At 39.0% G+C, this 17,531-nt stretch overlaps 1 protein-coding gene across 1 annotated transcript in view; it reads left to right on the top strand.

The window, feature by feature from the left end:
* LOC107101453 (potassium voltage-gated channel subfamily A member 1-like) overlaps nucleotides 1-17,531 on the top strand; it is a 44,114-nt gene that overhangs the window by 25,064 nt on the left and 1,519 nt on the right. The window lies entirely within an intron of this gene.

The raw sequence follows: 17,531 nt of genomic DNA, 5'->3' as shown, positions 1-17,531 counted from the left end.
AAACCGTGAACCGAACCGAACCGTGGATTTTGTGAACCGTTCCACCCCTAATACATATATATATATATAAATAAATATTTGTAGAACATATTGAGCTGATCTATAGTACATTTCTAAGCATATTAAAACATGGTTTTAGGTTTTTTTTCTAGTTTGATAGAATTTAGTCCTTTATCTAGAGGCGTGCTGAGTTGTGTCCAAACCCCACAGTGGATTCATAGTGCGGCTTATAAACTGAAGCCGTGAGAGTAAAACAGAAAGCGATCTCCTCATCTACGTTCTAAGTTTCCCAGTTTTCAGCTCCGTGACGCGGAAACATAAGGATTCGGAGGAGTTTATATAACGGCTGATTGTTTGGCCTCGGAGAAGAGCTGTTAACTTTAAAATGGAAATCATTGAGAGGGCTTGAATTAGTCAAATCTGTGTAAACTCCAGAGAGCGGGCTAATTAATCCCCCTCACTGTTCCTGCCTCGCTCTGCCTCACTGGGATTATGGCAGCAGCCGGAGGGACGGACTTAAAACTCACATTCATAGAAACAGCTTCTCCAGTTTAAAGCTGCCTCCTCCTGACAGGGCGGCTAATGATGACGGACGCCTGCCATGCATGGCTGAGAGAAATTACACTGTTCATTCCTGCTTTAAAAAGAAAAAACCTGGGGAAAACAGCAGGGGGCGCTACCTTCTACAATCTTACCTTTAAAATACCTCAGAAGAAAAGTGAAAATCCAAAAAAGTTTGATCTCTTGGATTTAAGAAATTTGTGTGGAAGGTTTCAAATGAGGAATACTATTGAAAAGAAAATAAATTGTTTAAATTAAAATCAGATGTTAAAAAAACAAACTAAATTAAAATGAATAAGAAATAGAGAAAAAGGTAAATAATTTAAAACAATAAACATAAAATAAGGAATAAAAACACACGAACAGTGAATAAAAACAAATAAATTAAAAAGCATAAAAGAGTGAAACAGAGAGAAAAGTTGGTTAAATTTGTTTTACATTTTATTAAAATACAGAGGAAGAGAAATTGTTGAAAAATTTAACATCAAAAAAATTAGGAGACTTTTGAAAGTTTAAAAGGTTGAACTAAACAAAAGAAAATAAAATAAAGGATCTGTTGATAAAAGACAAACTGAAAACAAAAAACAAGAATATTTAAGAATTTTAGAAATAAAAATGTGATAAAGGGAAATTATCGAAACAATAAAACATAAAGGAAGAAGATAGAGGTTTTAAATAAACATATACCTTTTAAAAAACACAGAATAAGTCACAGAAACACTTAAGTCGATGCAGTTCCGGCTTAAAAAATGTCCCAGGGCCATCAGAATGAGTCAAAAATGTATTTTAAATTTAAAACCATAATAAGTCCTAAAAATAACAGAGCAAACTCACTGGTTTAAGGGCGAATTCTGACCTGTTTTTATTCTGGTGTGGTTTCATCTGAACTTCCTCTCAGGTTGACAGGGCTGCTTCTGGAAATCAGGAGAGAAAGAGAGAGAAATCAAATAAGCAGAAAACTAGCAAACAAAGAGGCATGAGGGAAGCGTTATCTAAGCAGACAGACTGAGTTTCCACATGAGCGCCGGCCGCCATCGTTTCTGCATGGGCGGCTTTAGAGCGCTGCTGCACGGCGCTGCCCACAGTGACCATGATGGTGCTCATATGCAAACAGCCGCTGCATCAGGACCAAACTGTTGCTGCTTCTTCTGCCTCTGATGCAGCTGGAAGAAGCAATTTGCTTAATTATGCTGCATTCAGCTCCATGCTGCCTGTTTGGGTTCATTATGTTTCTCTTTTTAATCCTTTTTATACATATTGTAGAAACTGAATGTTTTATAATCTGGATCTTCTTCATTCTGGAGTTTCTTGTAATTTGGTAAAACAATGTGTCTCTGTTGAAGGTCACTGTTCTCTCTTTGTCTTGAGTTCTCCATCTGTAAGAATATATTCTGCTCATTTTTGGTGCTAATTTCTGTCTCTTTTTGGTTCAATTTTAATCTATTATATATGATTATAATATTCTGGTCCTTATAATTTCCTGTCCTGCTGTTGAAGGTTTATTTAAACTTTTTGTCTTGTCTTTTGAGAAAAATGAAATCGAGTTCCTGACAGAAATATGGCCTTAAGTGTTAAAATAGGAATATTTTATGCGAGTTGTATGATGCATGTGGCGGTTTCAGATAAGTAGATAATGGCCAAAACAGACCAGTCGTTTCTCAGGGAAATCTCTTTAACGATTCTTCATATTTTACTTTTAAAGATACACAACAGATTTGCAATTGGAACCAGCTTTGGGATTTGACTAGGCCATGAATTTAGATTGATTTAAGCCGTTCGATTGTAGCTGTGGCTGTATGTTTGACTTCATTTGTGTTTCTGGGGTGCATGGCTAATGGCTGTAAGATCAACAGATTGTTTTACCTCTCAGCTCGTAATCCCTGCAGGTCATTCAGAGTCACTAAGGAAAGCTGTAATAAATGCTCTCCTATCAGTTTGGCTGGACCTGCATGTCTTGGTGTGTCTGCAGTCGGTCCGTCCTCTCTCCATGTTGTGGATTAAACAGAACTCTGGGATATTTTATTAGAACCTAACCCTGCATTAAACTTTTCTTTTCTCTTTCTCTGTCTGATGTGTTCCTGCTTTAAAAAGAATTCACAGAAATAAAAGCTGAGCATCTTTCCTGTATTCTGTTTCTAAGTGCGCAAACTTTTGCTAAATCTGATAAAAGGCAACATTCTGAAACCTTCCACTGATAGCATTCAACACTTTTTCTATTGTTAAAATTGAACAATGATTTTAGATCAAAATTGCTGAGCAAAGACCCATAACACCAAACTGCTCCCAGGGCGCTGCACAATGGTAGCCCACTGCTCCCCAAGGGGAGCGGTTAAATACAGAAGTGAATTTCTCCAGTGTGAAATCAATAAAGTTCAATTATTATTATTTATTTATCTATTTTTATACATTGAAAAACTAATCACAAAAAATAAAAACCTATCTATCTCAAAGATATCCTAATTTTCAGATGACAATACAGGGATATATATATATATATATATAAATATATATATATAAATGATAACGATGCAGTGAAACTGGCTCTGAGAGACACAGAATGGCCACAAAGAAAAATGCAATAATAATATTTAATAAATTAATTTACAGTTTTTTGAAAGCCATAAAATTTCATGATTATAGTAGATTAACTTGGAAGAGAGATATTCCTGTTAATTCAGATACAGTCGATGAGGCATTCTCAGAATTTGTTAAATGGCCTATTCTACCTAAAGTTAAAGAAACACATTTTAAAGTTATAAATAAAATTTATCCTGTGGCAGAATTTCTAAGAAAAAGATTTGGTTTTGAGGAGGATCAATGTTCCTTTTGTAATAATAATAGTGAAACCGTTGAACATGTTTTACCTCTGTTCCGCTACACACCGCTTCTGGAAAGAGTTGAAAGATTGGATTTCTTTAAAAATGAATGATGTCATTTTTTATACGGACCATCTTCCCCAGCCTGTTTCTGATACTATTAATGTCCTCCTGCTGTTGGGTTAATATCACATCCACTGGGCTAAATGGAGAAATTCTAAACCTTCCTTTCACTGGTTTATAAATGACTTTAAAATCTATTTTTCTTCTCTTAAAATTATTTTTTAAAAATGATGCCAAAAAATTGAGACTTGATTTCTCCAAACATGTCCTATTCTAAGTGCATTCAGCTTTTTATTTTTATTATTTCTATGGCTCTATGTTTGATTTAAATGTTTGCAGAGATAAATCTCCTGTTAGTTGTTTTACTTTTTTATTTTTATTTTATTGTAATTGATCTTTATCTGTTCATGTTCACCTTTGCTTTCCTCTCTGGGAGTATTTTTTTCATGTAAATGTTTTTGACTTAATAAAAAAAAATGGCCACAAAACCGGAAATGAATCATTAGACAACCTTTTAAAAAAAAAAAAGAACCTCATAAGTAGCTAAATATTAAAATCAACATGAGTATTAATGCTATTTTAGGTTGATAAATTAACTCATCATTATTTTTTTCGCGGGTCTCTCACCTTAATGAAGCAGATGAAATTAAATCAACCAGGAAGTTACCTGCCATAGTAACCGACGATCCGGTCATAAAACCAGTCCCCGGAACATAAAGTTCCAAACCAAAGTTCCGCCCCCGAGTTAAAGCCTGAATATTTTCATTAAAAAAACGAAAAAAACAAAAACAAATAAGTGTTTTTATGATGAAATAATACACTTCTTAACCCAAATTGTATGTCTGTAAAAATCCCTTTTTTCAAACCAGGTCAACAATCTATTAACATTATTAATTAACATTAATTTAGTAACGTTAGAAGGCCTCAACCAGCGGCTCACCCTGAAACCTCTCCTGCCAGTTTTATTTTTTACAGTTTTTTTGTGTTTCAGATTTACTCCATGTGTTGTTTAGAATGCCTGCAACACTTTAAAGTGGATAATACACAAATCTTTATTCACCAGCAACACAACTGATAAAATAATAATAATTGTATAACAAGCATTGCGTAATAACCCATATAGAGGTCACATGATGATAGCTGTGGCAAAAGGTGAGTTATACAACTTACAAAATTTGACCTGATGTTAGTTTTCAGGCAACTAAAACATTCAGATTAAAGGATTAACACTTGCATTATGAGATGTTTGTCTCGTCAACAAATCTCCTGTTCAGAACCTCTCAGCTCCATCTAAATCTACTCTCTACCTCTTATGTTGCTTTTTTCGTTTGCACAATATTTTATCATTAATTTAAACACTTACTTAGTAGTGTTTTAAAATCCACTGAAGACATGAAAACAATCAGCTGATATTTTCTGCTTTAGCAGGAGAGAATATTTTCACAGAATAGGGAGCAAAAAGAAACAGATCTGACATATTTTTCTGAACTGATCAGGTTGTTTTGCTGCACAGTAGAATGAATTTGTTTGTTCAGAATCTGCAATGAGAGCAATAAAGAAAAGCTGTTATTGTTTTCACAAACACTAGAGCCAAAAACCTCAAAAGAACAACTCAAGGGACCGCAATTTTGGGACCATCTGTTCCTATAAAACACATTTCATTAAGTATGAAAGTCACTGGTTAACCCATATTTCTAACAGTTCTCTGTCGGTGCAATGGTGCAGTTCACTGAGGGGTTACTGGGGCAGGTTGGAAGGATTGTAACATTTACTGGTTTTCTTCCAGCTCGTTCAAGTTTCCTCACAACATCTCAGTGAGATACAGATCTAGGTTTTAACTAAATCCAGGATTTTCTACTTTATATCTATCTTTTTTTACCTTTATATTTTGATTTCAGGCCTTCCTTTAGCTGTAATTAATTTCTAATAGAAATGGTCCCACATTGGCCTTAATTCTATTCTATTCAGTTTATTTCTATAGCTCAAATTCACATCATGTCATCTCAGGTCACTTTCCAGTTCCCCAGATCATCCAGTCAGATTGATCCAAAGTTTTCTATCTAAGGAAAACCAGCTGATTGCATCGACTCATTGACTCTTCAGCAATCCCTCACACTAGCATGCTTGTAGCGACAGTAGAGAGGAAAAACTCCCTTTGAAGTGTGACTTCAAGCCATTCTGATACAGATTAGAGGTCATGGTAGATTTTTTTAGGATAAAAAAGAAACACAGCCATTCTCTGAAGCTCTTAGATGTTTGTTTTTGAACAGTAATGAGCAAAAGGCTTCATAAAGACCAAAAAACAAGACACATCAGTTTATGTTCATGTATTATAGTAGTTAACTCAATGTTACTCATTGATATAGTTTATTTCTTAAAGAAAGAAGCTGGAGATTGCCTTCCATCTGCTGAAATACCTTTAAAATAATATTGTTTTCTCTGGTATAAGTCAGCATCCGGGTCAATGTTTCAGGCCATCAGTTTAGTTTTCTGGTTACGAATCTAAGACCAAGGAGGCTGCGTTTTGGATGTTGGTGACTGGGAATGGGCCAGTATGAAATCCTTATAATCGACATATACTAATTCATAGAAATGATATTAATTTCAATGCATTTTCATTTTGAACGTAGCATTTAAACAAAAAACAGTTACAAAGATCAGGTTGTGATTATCTTTACTTTAAGAAGAGAGGGTAACTCTCACATGAGGAATAACCAGAAACGTCTGGTCTACTCCTGGTCTGACTGGGTTTCCAAGTGAACCCTGTCTGATTTTTTACAGGAAGTTTTGCAATAACAGTTAATTTTTTATGGTTAGATTTGTTTTGCATTTTAGTACTTTTGTATATATATATATATATAAATATATACCTTCTCCTCCATTGGGGATAATGCTCTGCTTTGTGGCCTGTGTTGTTTATTTTATAGCCAAGCATCTCTAGGATCACTGTAGCTGTGGCGTAGGTCAGCTTATTGGTCTCAGTTATGTCTTTAGTAGGGATAGTATGTAGCGCTGCATTTACATCTTCTAGAAGGCTTTCAGAGGGAACTCTGTCACTCTGTCGGCGTACTGGGGGATCCAGTGTGGTTATGATCTGCAGTCGTAGGTCAGCCGCCCTTACGTTTAGTGGGCTTGTTGTTGTTGTTGGGGCTCTGAGTGTTGGGATGATGATGATGATGATGATGATGATATCTCCCTATTGACCTGTTGTACTGACTCCCCCTTGCCGCAGCATGTCAGTTGTACCTCATCCATTTCTAGCTGTGAAAGGAGCTGCCGTTTGTGGATGTTAGAACACTGAGTCAGGAGTTGTTTCTTTGTCAGAGTCGATGATGGTTGTTGAAGCTGCCATATCTCCCATAATCTCTGCATGTAACCTCTCTCACTTGGGCCGCTTGTATAGTAGCATTTCATTCAGTCCAGTGGAACCCTCCGTGCATTGTGAGGAGCTTTCCTTGTCTTGATGTCAGTAGCCTCTATCTCCTCCTTTGGTCAGGTTAACCATATCTGATGACTGGTAGGGCATATGTGTTGATGGCTTGGATCTTGTTTTTCCCATTCAGCTGACTTTTCAGGACCTGCCTTATTCTTTGTAGGTATTTGGCTGTGGCAGTCTTTCTTGCTATCTCCTCGTGGTTTCCGTTAGCCTGTGGCTATATATATACATATATATGTATATATATATATATATATATATATATCAGATCAGTGTTAGTGTTTTCCCTTTGGTTTGTATTTTTTATTGACCCATTTCCACTAGCCCTCTGAAACCGATCAGTGCCGAGTTCAGACCGAGTTTGGATCAGTGAACTGTGCCAAGTTTGGTTCTTACAACCATTTACACATCACGCTAGCACGGTTCCTCGCCACCTATCAGTGGTGCACGATACTTGTTAGATTTTCCTTAATAAGCATCAGTAAAGATTTTTATTATGGGGTCACTGAGGTCTGTTTCCTTTCTGATATGTTCAAATCAACTACAATTCAGTTGGGACCAGGTTGTGTTCTTCCTTCAACCGCAGTTTCTTGTTCTATTATTTAAAAATCTCATCGCTTTCATTCTGTTTGTCTGATGCATTCCTGCCCAATCAAAGCCCAGCGACATTAGATCTACTTGTCTCTGTAGTGGTGCTGTATTAAAACGGATTATATCTTTGTGGGATTTTTTCCTCTGTCTTTTTGAATAATTCCAGGTTCTGGTTGTGGATGTTGTTGTGGCTATTTAGTAATTTGTTCATTTTTTATTGCCTAGAATGATGCATAATCATAGCTTTGAAAGTTACTGACAATTTAAAGCCTTTTGTTGATGACTTAAACCACTTCTAATCTCAGATGGAAGTCGTCCCTGACAAGGACCCATTCAGAGTACGATGTGTTTTAATGAGACTGGGTTGTGGTACCATCAGTACTTGTAGCAGGACTTTGCTGATCCTCCATCTGTGTCGTCACCAGCTGGTCTATTATAATGAACTTCAGGGTCTTAAAAAAACTCAACAAGATGTTAAAGACACCCGAAGACCTTCATAAATCCAGAGGCGTCCATGAGGAGATCAATTAGGGAAGATCAGGAGCAAAACCATGATGCTTCTGAATAATATTCAGTTGTTCGTTGCATACTTACAATAATAAATACATTTACTTGACAAAAAAACCTCCGATGACAGCTGTCAGTAACGGGTTGACGTCCTCCCTCCCTGACTTATGAAGCTATTTTAGGAGCCAAAAGAGGGAAAATCCTGCTTCATTATCCTCAGACGAGGTAACACGGCTGCGTCACATAACCCTCCATTTATATTTACGTTTATTTTTAGTTATTCTCAGCTGATGGGACACAGCGGCACGTTTGACTCCATGTGCCACAGAAGTCATGCATGAACAGACAGATTTAATTACTCAGTAATAACATTCAGCATGTCTCACCCCTGGTATAAATAGATGCTGTGTGGAAAGAAGCTGCTGAAGGGGGTTCATGTTCACAAGGCGTGGTCACATGCTCCCAAACAGCCAATCAAAACGCTTCACAGAATTTTTAAATCAGTGTTTGGGACGGATTTTATGTGATAGCTTTGCAGGTCTAGAAAATTAAATTATTTTCTCTGCAAAAGATGATTTTGACAGGGTTTCGAGCATCTGCATAGATTTTCAGGGTTTGTATGGAGCTAAATCTGTCTCAATATTTCACAAATACACGTGTGATTCATACATGCACAGTACAAGCTCCACACACACACAGCATGATTCATGCAAGCATACAAGATTCACACATGCACAACCCTAATCCAAACATGAAGTAATTCCTTTCCCCCTGCAGAATTTATTAATCTATTTATGTTTAATCTGAAAATAATTTCATTAGTTCTTCATGTGCTGTAAAAATAAAAAAATACAAATAAAATTATCTGCATTATCGATTAAACAAACTAAAAACAAATAAACCTCATATCCTGTCAACTGGGTTATAATATCCTCTCCTTATAAATATTTAATTATCTGTGACAAAATGCTGATTATTCTTTAATAAGTGTCATGATTTTATCTAGAGCTCTGACCCACATGCAGAAGACCAAACACAGAGACCAGGGAAAAGTTTAACTGGTTTATTTTGAAGAGATTGAGAAGGATCCAGTGTTGCTCTGAACTGAACCGGGACTGTAGAGTGAAGGGGAAGAGTCTGCGGTTAGTTCAGGCTCGGTGGGAAATTTGTGTCTTTGACTTGAAGAAGGGAATTAAGGCAACAGGACTCACGTTTCCAGAAAAAGTTGTCTCTTGATGAATCCAGTCGGTGTGGGTTGTTCCAGTAAAGACTTGCTCCTTGGAGGGCGGACAGGGTTTACCCAGATTGCGTTTTTTCCTTAAGGAATGGAGGAGCTGACTGCCACTTCATTTTCCTGCGGTACTTGAACGGTTCTTGTGGAGATGAATCCCCTGCTCAGAGAGACGCCCAAATAATCCTTAGATCCAAAACACAAGCTTGAATCCTCAGCTTAGTTTGGTGCTCAGAGAATCCTTCCAGGGGGGAGAAGGTCCAAAACATCCAGTTTGCAGGATGACGTCCTGCCGAGAGGCAAAGACAAAAATAACAAGGTTAAAACTAAGGTGACAAAACTCAGTTTGACTCAGCAAAACTCAGCTCGGCTAGACTACCCAAACTGGCAAAACAAAAACTCAGGTTAGACTCTGATAAACTAAGCGTGGCTATAGTACCCAAACTGGCAAACACTCTGGCATCGAGGTAGTGGCAGTCAGCAGCTTAAGAGTCCTCAGGTAAAGAGACAATGAGCTGCAGGTGTGCAGGGAGACCCAATGAGGACGGGGCACCACCTGGATTCCTGACAATAAGATCCTCATCTAACGGACATGCAATGTTTTTTTTTAAACCTAATGTGTGTAATGAACCTAGTCAACGATTTTTTCTTTTTGTTTTATGCATAAACTACGGTAAAAACCTGACTATATCGCGAAATAAAACAGCGTGCTTGGATGCAAAGAGAGCGGAGACAGAGGAAACTCTATGTATTACTGAGGGTATGCTGGCCTGACGCGGTATGCTGAGCTGACAGAACACCCGACCGGAGCAAATAGTCGTCCCATCGGAATTACTTTCTTGTGATTGGGTTATACAAGGGAGCTCTGTGATTGGTTGCAAACTGTTCCCTGTATAAAAAATGCATTTGTGTATCGAGGCACGTCTCAGAAAAACCACAAACCAATGCAAGGAAAGTTTAAAGACCTCTGGTACTTTATAATTTAATATTTAATTGTTTATGGGCCAGAAATACTTTGGTGAACATTGGGCTGTGCATGTGTGAATCTTGCATGCTTGCTGAGTCGTGCTGTGTGGAGTCTGTCCTGTGCATCTATGAATCACATGTGTGCATTTGTGAAAATTTAGACCGATTTAGCTCCATATGCTACAGATTCTGAATGGGATTCATGTCTGGACTTTGACTAGGCCAGTTTAATACCTGAATATGCTTTGATCCAGACATGGGCATTGTGGAGTCAACAAGTCATCTCCATGTCATGTATTTAATCTACCCAGCCAATTAACCAGGTGAGTCCAATCTGCACAGGTTAATTCACGGTGAAGATTGGACTCACCTGCTTCAGTGGCTGGGTTGAACCAATACATGACATGGAGATGACTTGTTGACTCCACATTGCCCATGTCTGCTTTGATCAAACCTGCTGCAGCTCTGGCTTTATGTTTAGATGAACTGTCCTGCTGCAGGAAAAACCTGTTTTCTTCTAGTATTGCCTGCAGGCCCACAGACTCTGAGCTTCTCTGATGCAACCATCCTAATGAGTTAATGCTTGGCCTGGATGATGCAATGCCGATTCAATCACTATTTATTAATTTACACATTTTCATTATTGCATCACTAACTCTGCTGAATATCAGTCAGAACTACTTTATCTAAAGTAACTTTTAGTTTTCCAAAAACTAAATATTTTTTTATTTTCCTTCTAAAAGTGTTAGTTTTCCTTTTTTTTGTAAACATTTTGTCCTCTGACGGAAATTAAGATGTAGAAATAAATGATGCAAACCTCCTTAGAGCAGAACATTCGATAAGGAGTTTGCATTTTTGGTTTTCAAATGTTAAAAAAAAGGTTTTGGTTACTAATGCACCACTTTAATCAGACCTCCTGCAGTCAACCCAACATTCAGTCATGGATTAACGTAATTTTAAAGGCAAAGCTCTGTAATCTGATCGCTTTGATGCTGCAGAATCTGAATAAATCAGAGGCCTGTCGCTAGAAGCAGCAGACCGTCTCACCAACAGCTCATCACCTTCACACTTCGCTCTCTGAGAGGACGAGGGTGTGAAGTCGTGGGCTACGAGCAGCTCCGAATGTTCTCTCATTCATCTCCGACTGTTAAATAACCCGAATCAACTGGAGCAGAAAAACTGTCATAACAGGGGAACATTTCTATCCAACCAACACTAACAATTTACAAACCAAATGTACATTAAGCACGTGCACAGGTTGCGCTCCACTGGTTTACTGTGTACATCTATTCCACATTTGAAAAGTCCTTTGCTTTTTCTCTCTTTGTCCAAATGCCAACATGTTGGAAGACGTTTCCTTTGTGTTTTTTTCTCTGTCATTCTGCTCCAGTGTCCCTTACAAATAATGTTGCCATGCAGCAAAATGGAAACACAAAAGTGAGGCAGCAAGAGAGATCTACAATAGCCTGCATGTTTGACTAATTTTACGTTGGAAGATATTTCATATATCAGCAATAAATCAACATTTTTGCAGCTGTTGAAGAATGTTTGAAACAGTGCTTGTTTCTGATTATGTAGAGTTCAAATTAGCTCTATTTTTTTTCAGAATCTCCTAAAGACAAAATAAAAATCCCACTTAAATAGTCATTTCCACTTCTTCCAGGAGGAACATGTAACAAATGCTTCTTGCAGGATTCCTGTACAGTCTTGAAAAATGTGTAATTTGATTTATGTCATCCTAAAGGTCTGAATCAAAAGAAAATTAAAACAGAGCCTGGAAGAAATACTTCACATTTCCGTCCACTGCTTAATAAATGTTTGAGTATTTATTGAATAACAACAGCTTTGTCCATGCATTCGTCCATCTGTGCACCATTTCTTTATCCAACCACTCGGACATCGGTCTCTGCAAAAAAAATACCTTTATTTTTGTTTAAATAAATGCATTTTCCCCTTATATGAGCAGGTTAGTAAGACATAGTAAAGGTTTCCTCCTTGCAGACCTTCAAGGTTAAACTAACTCATGGAGAAAATGTAACAGAAGATCTGATTTAGTTTCCAAGCATAGGGAGTTTGAGCTTGCAGCTTTTCAATGGGGGTCGAAGGTCAGTGTTGCCTCTAGTTGAACTGATCATTTGGGTTTAGCAGTAGTATCAGTAGCAGTAATAATAGTTTGTCAGGGTTTAGTTGTGGTTTGAGGACCCAAATGCAGAGGCAGAGAGTCTGAGGAGATTTCTTGCAGTTTAATGGGGCAAAAAAGTAAACAAAGGCAGGAATGCAAAAATCCAACTAATAATGAAAAGCAAACCAGAACCATGGGGACATCTGGGGAAACCAAACACGAGGAGCCAGGGAGAGACGAGGTAGGTGGACAACAGCATGGGAGGACAGCAAAGACAAGGAACCAACCAAGAGTGAGAGCAGAGGGAGAGCATATATAGCTGACAGAGACAAAGGGAGGGCTAACGAGCTGACAAGGAGCAGGTGTGAGAGGAGACAACGAGGGAGAGGAAAGGAACACACACAAGAGGGCAACAGAAAAACCTGAGAACTAACATAAATCTAGAAATTACAACAAAAAAGGAATTAAACCAATAAAACTAGGAAACATGGAGCAAAATAAAGCACAATAGAAACCATGGCAGTAATAGAATTAGTAGCAGTAGTACTAGTGTCAACAATGGGTGGTGAGGTTGCTCGAGGACCCAGATGCAGAGACGAGTGAAGCAGAGGTGAGTTCTGAGAGGTTTAATGGCAGACCAAAGGTAGCAGAGGCAGAAATCCAAAAATCCAACTTAAAATATTAAACAAACCAAAACCATGGAGACATCAGGGGGGAAAAAACGAGTCTGAGGAGCCGAGGAGAGACGAGCAGAGTGGGAGAGACGAGCAGAGTGGGAGAGACGAGCAGAGTGGGAGAGACGAGCAGAGTAGACAATACAGCAACAAGAAGGAACCAGCACTGAGTTACTGCAGAGGTGGAGTATTTAAGGAGAACCAAACAAAAGAATGGACTAACGAGCTGAATGGGGAGCAGGTGTGGGTGGAACTGGCAAGATGGAATCCAAGAGGAAAGGAAACAATCACAAGGGGGCGACAGAGAGTCACTAAAGAATGCTAGAATATCATGGAAAATAAAAACATAACAGCTGATAACAGAAAACTGAAAACTCAACACAACACAACACAACAAATAAGAACCAAAACAAATAACGATAGTAAAAGTAATAAGTATTAGTAGTAGTAGTAGTATTGGTACTAGTAGTAATAGTAATTGTGGCGTCTAAAATCCTACTGCTGGTCTTTGCTTCCACACAATGTTCAAAGGAGCTAAACTGTAAAGAATCTCCGTCATAGATGGGAATTTCTCGCTGTGGCACTAGATGACTTGTTAGCATTGTTTGCAAAGGAGCTGTCACGTCATCATGTTGTTTCAGTAAATCATAGAGGTCTCCTGCAGGGTTTTGGTTTGATGGAATCAGACTGTTTTGAGTGATAGCATTGAGATTGTTTCTGATCATAGAAGCTTTAGACGTTTGAACAGCAGGGGGAGCCATTTGTGACACCAGAGTATTGGAAACAGTTTCATCCACCTGAGGTGTAATATTCTTTTCATAGGCTATGTTTAGATCTGATTTAGCCTCTTTATCCATCAGCCATTCAGCGTCTTCTTGACGCCTTTCTGCAGGTTTGGTAACCAACTGTGAAGCTTGTGAAAGGACTAAACTAGCTTTGATCTTTGGTCCAGCACCTTCTCTGACATGTGAATCCATTCCATCAGAATGCTTGGATTCAATGCTGCCTTTAGTGCTGCCCTCTGGAACCATTAGCAGCAGCTATTCTGTCCATCTCCAGTTGTTCCTTTCTTTTCTTTAACAGGTATTGCTGCTCGTCCAGTACACGCTTCTCCTTTAAAGCAGCTGCACGTGCCAGGAGTGCAGCACATTCTGCTTTTATTTGTTCAGAAATTGCCGAAGATTTGTTGGTTTTTATAGAAGAGCCCCTTTGACTCCCAGTTTTTCTTAAGGAAACATTTGAAATGCGAGTACGGACTCGCATTCTCGTGAATTGAGAAACGGCCAAGGTCACCATACAAAAGATGAAAACACAAGGGCAGAAACAAGAGTTAAAACACAGAATAAAAACCCTTTAAAAAATACAAAGGCTGGGAAATTATTATTAAAGAGAATAGGGAATTAGAGAAACAGATGAGTTTAGAGTTGCGATTTGAAATGTAGAAGCGGGTCCGGGTTTCTAAGTAGCGTTGATAGAGAGTTCCAGAGGGTTCTGGACCAGTTGTAGTTTAGGGAGTGATATTTGAGGAAGGCCAAAGAGGAGAGAGCTACGATAGTCCAGTCTGGACGTGACGAGGCTCTGGACCAGGATGGCAGCAGAGTGAGGAGTAACGGACGGACGGAGGCGGTTGATGCTTCTTAGGTGGAAGTAGGCAGACCGCCCGGGTAATGTTATTGATATGGGATCGAACTGATAGGGTGCTATCGAGATGATCACTACTTTTCACGTCACTCTGCCTCACCACACTGTTCCTGTGTCAGCTTTGTTACTGGTTTGAAGAAAAACAAAGTGAGCTAAAATTCCTGCAGCACTGGGTGGTTCTCATGCTTCACATGATGCATCATGTAAAATATCCCAGAACAAGAATGAGGATGATTTATTGGCCTTTCCCAGGATGGGATAGATGTATATACCCCGTGTAAGTGAACTGAATGTATATAGTCACTGTTGGGACTGGCTGCATTGCTGCTGTCATGTTTTATTTTCAGCTCATTAGCCTTCCTGCATGACTTCACGACACCGAGCGCAGAGCCGAAGCGACGGCTGCAAACGACCCTCAGGCGAAACGCTTATTGTCGTGACAGTCTGAGTCAGAGGACGGGGGGGTCAAGGTCGGGAAGGGCTCCATGCAAACTCAGCTGTTTTAAATGATGGGAAGCCATCGCCGTGGCAACGAGGGATGACAGCAAAACAGAGGTGGAGGCAAAAACAGAAAATCTGTCCTCCTCTGTGAGCTGACAGCAACAGCCGGGAGACAAAAACCAAAAACAAGAGGCGCCCTCCAGGTTAGTGTGATGTTTCACAGCCTCAGCAGTGAATCATCACATCCAACTGCTTCGTTCTGTGCTTTTAATCAGAGTCGGTAACCAGGAAGACACGACTTCATCTCTGAAACCTTAACATGCAAACACAAAGAAGCAAGAGCACAATCTGACAAAAAAACACCGCGTCATCCAGAGTTTAATGTGGCCTCTGGACCTGCAACCCAAAACGGACACAATGTTTCAATCTCATGTAAAATGACCTCTACAAAGGTTAGATATAAAGGAACATTTAGGTCCTGATTAGAAATAAATATCAGTTTATCATAGAGCACAGACACACTCTACAACAGAACAAGTGAGCAGCCTCAGAGCGTTCTACTGCATGGAGATCCTGCAGCTCCCCCTAGTGGACATCAGAGAAGTAAATAAGGATGAGCTTCAGAAGAACCTACCAATTAAAACTATTAACCTGCTGCACTTCAAAGAAACTAGACTTGTTTCTTTAACTGCTGGAAGATTTGTAATGTTCTATATTTAACAGAACCTCAGTCAGAGATCTGAGCTGAAGAACGGCGCTATAAAGCAGATGATGGGTATAGGAGCTTATGATTGAAGGAAGGAAGGAAGGAAGGAAGGAAGGAAGGAAGGAAGGATGGAAGGAACACTGGAAAAATTATCTAAAAATAAGTAAAAATCTCTTAAATTGAGTGTATTTACCCTTAATTTGAGTAGATAAATAAGGTGGTTTTCCAATGGAATTAATATTTTTACTCTTTAAAATATGATAATCAGATAAAATGCACTTGAAATGAGACAATGCAAGTGTGTTTTCTTATTTTAAACGTAAATTGTCTTCTTTCATTGGCAAAATGTCACTTTTACCTCCTCAATCCAAGAACAAATGCACCTATTTTAAGAAAAAAATACTTTTTGATTCATTTCCAGTGAAGGAAGGAAGGAAGGAAGGAAGGAAGGAAGGAAGGAAGGAAGGAAGGAAGGAAGGAAGGAAGGAGACATTTCTGTAACCTAACTCAGCTGCTTGGTTATAGCGTACCATGTGATCTTTCTTGCTCCATGAAAGCATGATGATGATGATGATGATGATGATGATCTATGCTGGATTATTTCCTGGGAATCTTTTCATGCCTTAACCTGCGATCTTTGAGTGGTAGACCTGCTCTGATACTCATGGCCTGGTCCTTCTATGTGCCATACATCTAGACCTTACCTCTCTAGCCATAGGATTGGTCGTATCTAAGATTACAGCTTTCATTTATCCGCCTATGAGGCCTTTCTCCTGCTGCTCGTCTTGGATTGACTATAGAGACCAGATTTCAGACTGAATACTTATTATAGATTGTCTTATACATAAAATATCTTGATCTGAAATAGTATAACTGCTATTGTAGGTCCTTTGTTTCCTTGGTTATTTGAATAGGAAATCTCCAGCATGTCACAAATATATGCGTTAGTATCATGTATTCTGACTTTTAAACTATCTTTGTTTGAGATCTGGGAAAGCCATTTGTGAAATATGTCACTTCTGAAACAAATATCTTCACATGTTTAATGTTGCAGCTGAGGGGACTTTTTGAAGATCTCAATAAACTGGTGGAGTTGTCTGATATCAGGAAGGAGCAACAGTGGAAAAGAGAGTAAACCTCCCCAGTGGAGGAACATGGCGGTCAGAGGGATTCAAAGGGGAGTCGTTAAATGCTTTGATGGCATCTGTGTCGGGATAAGTGAGCATCGGTGAGGAAAGGCGAGCCAAGCTAACACCTCCTGGTCTTGGACCGTCTATATGGAGGGAAATCAGAGAAGGAAAGTCCTCCTCACCGTTGGATTTGCTGCTGCATATGCTGCGGTGGATTAAACTGATCCAACTTAATGCCCACGGCGGGGCAATCATTCATACTACAGGAGCTGCTGAGGGCGCGGCCGTGGGTGCTCCCTGGACCATCTGCCGCTGATGGGGGGGATTAACTTCGAGGAAGACGGTGTTAAGGTGGGGGAGGAGGCGCATAAAAAGGGAGACCTCCCACCCTTATGGTGAAGCTTCATGCATTACATCAGTGAAGGGACTTTCCTGGTTATTCATTTCATCAGATGCAGATTAAATGTCAGCACTCAGATTTCTACTCACCACGTCTCTCTAAGTAGTTTTTATTTTTTCTATATACGACGATGCGACAGCTTCAAATGTGTTTGATAGATAGAAACAAAATAAAAATGCTTCAAGGTTTTTAAAAGAATAAAAACTGCCGCTCATAAAAATAAGCGCCATACAGTGACATCCAGAC

This window comes from Cyprinodon variegatus, unplaced genomic scaffold, assembly GCF_000732505.1.
Source record: "Cyprinodon variegatus isolate N-32 unplaced genomic scaffold, C_variegatus-1.0 Scaffold1097, whole genome shotgun sequence".
Lineage (NCBI taxonomy): Eukaryota > Metazoa > Chordata > Actinopteri > Cyprinodontiformes > Cyprinodontidae > Cyprinodon > Cyprinodon variegatus.
Note: the sequence above shows the minus strand (reverse complement) of the source record. Positions and strands in the feature narration are given on the sequence as shown.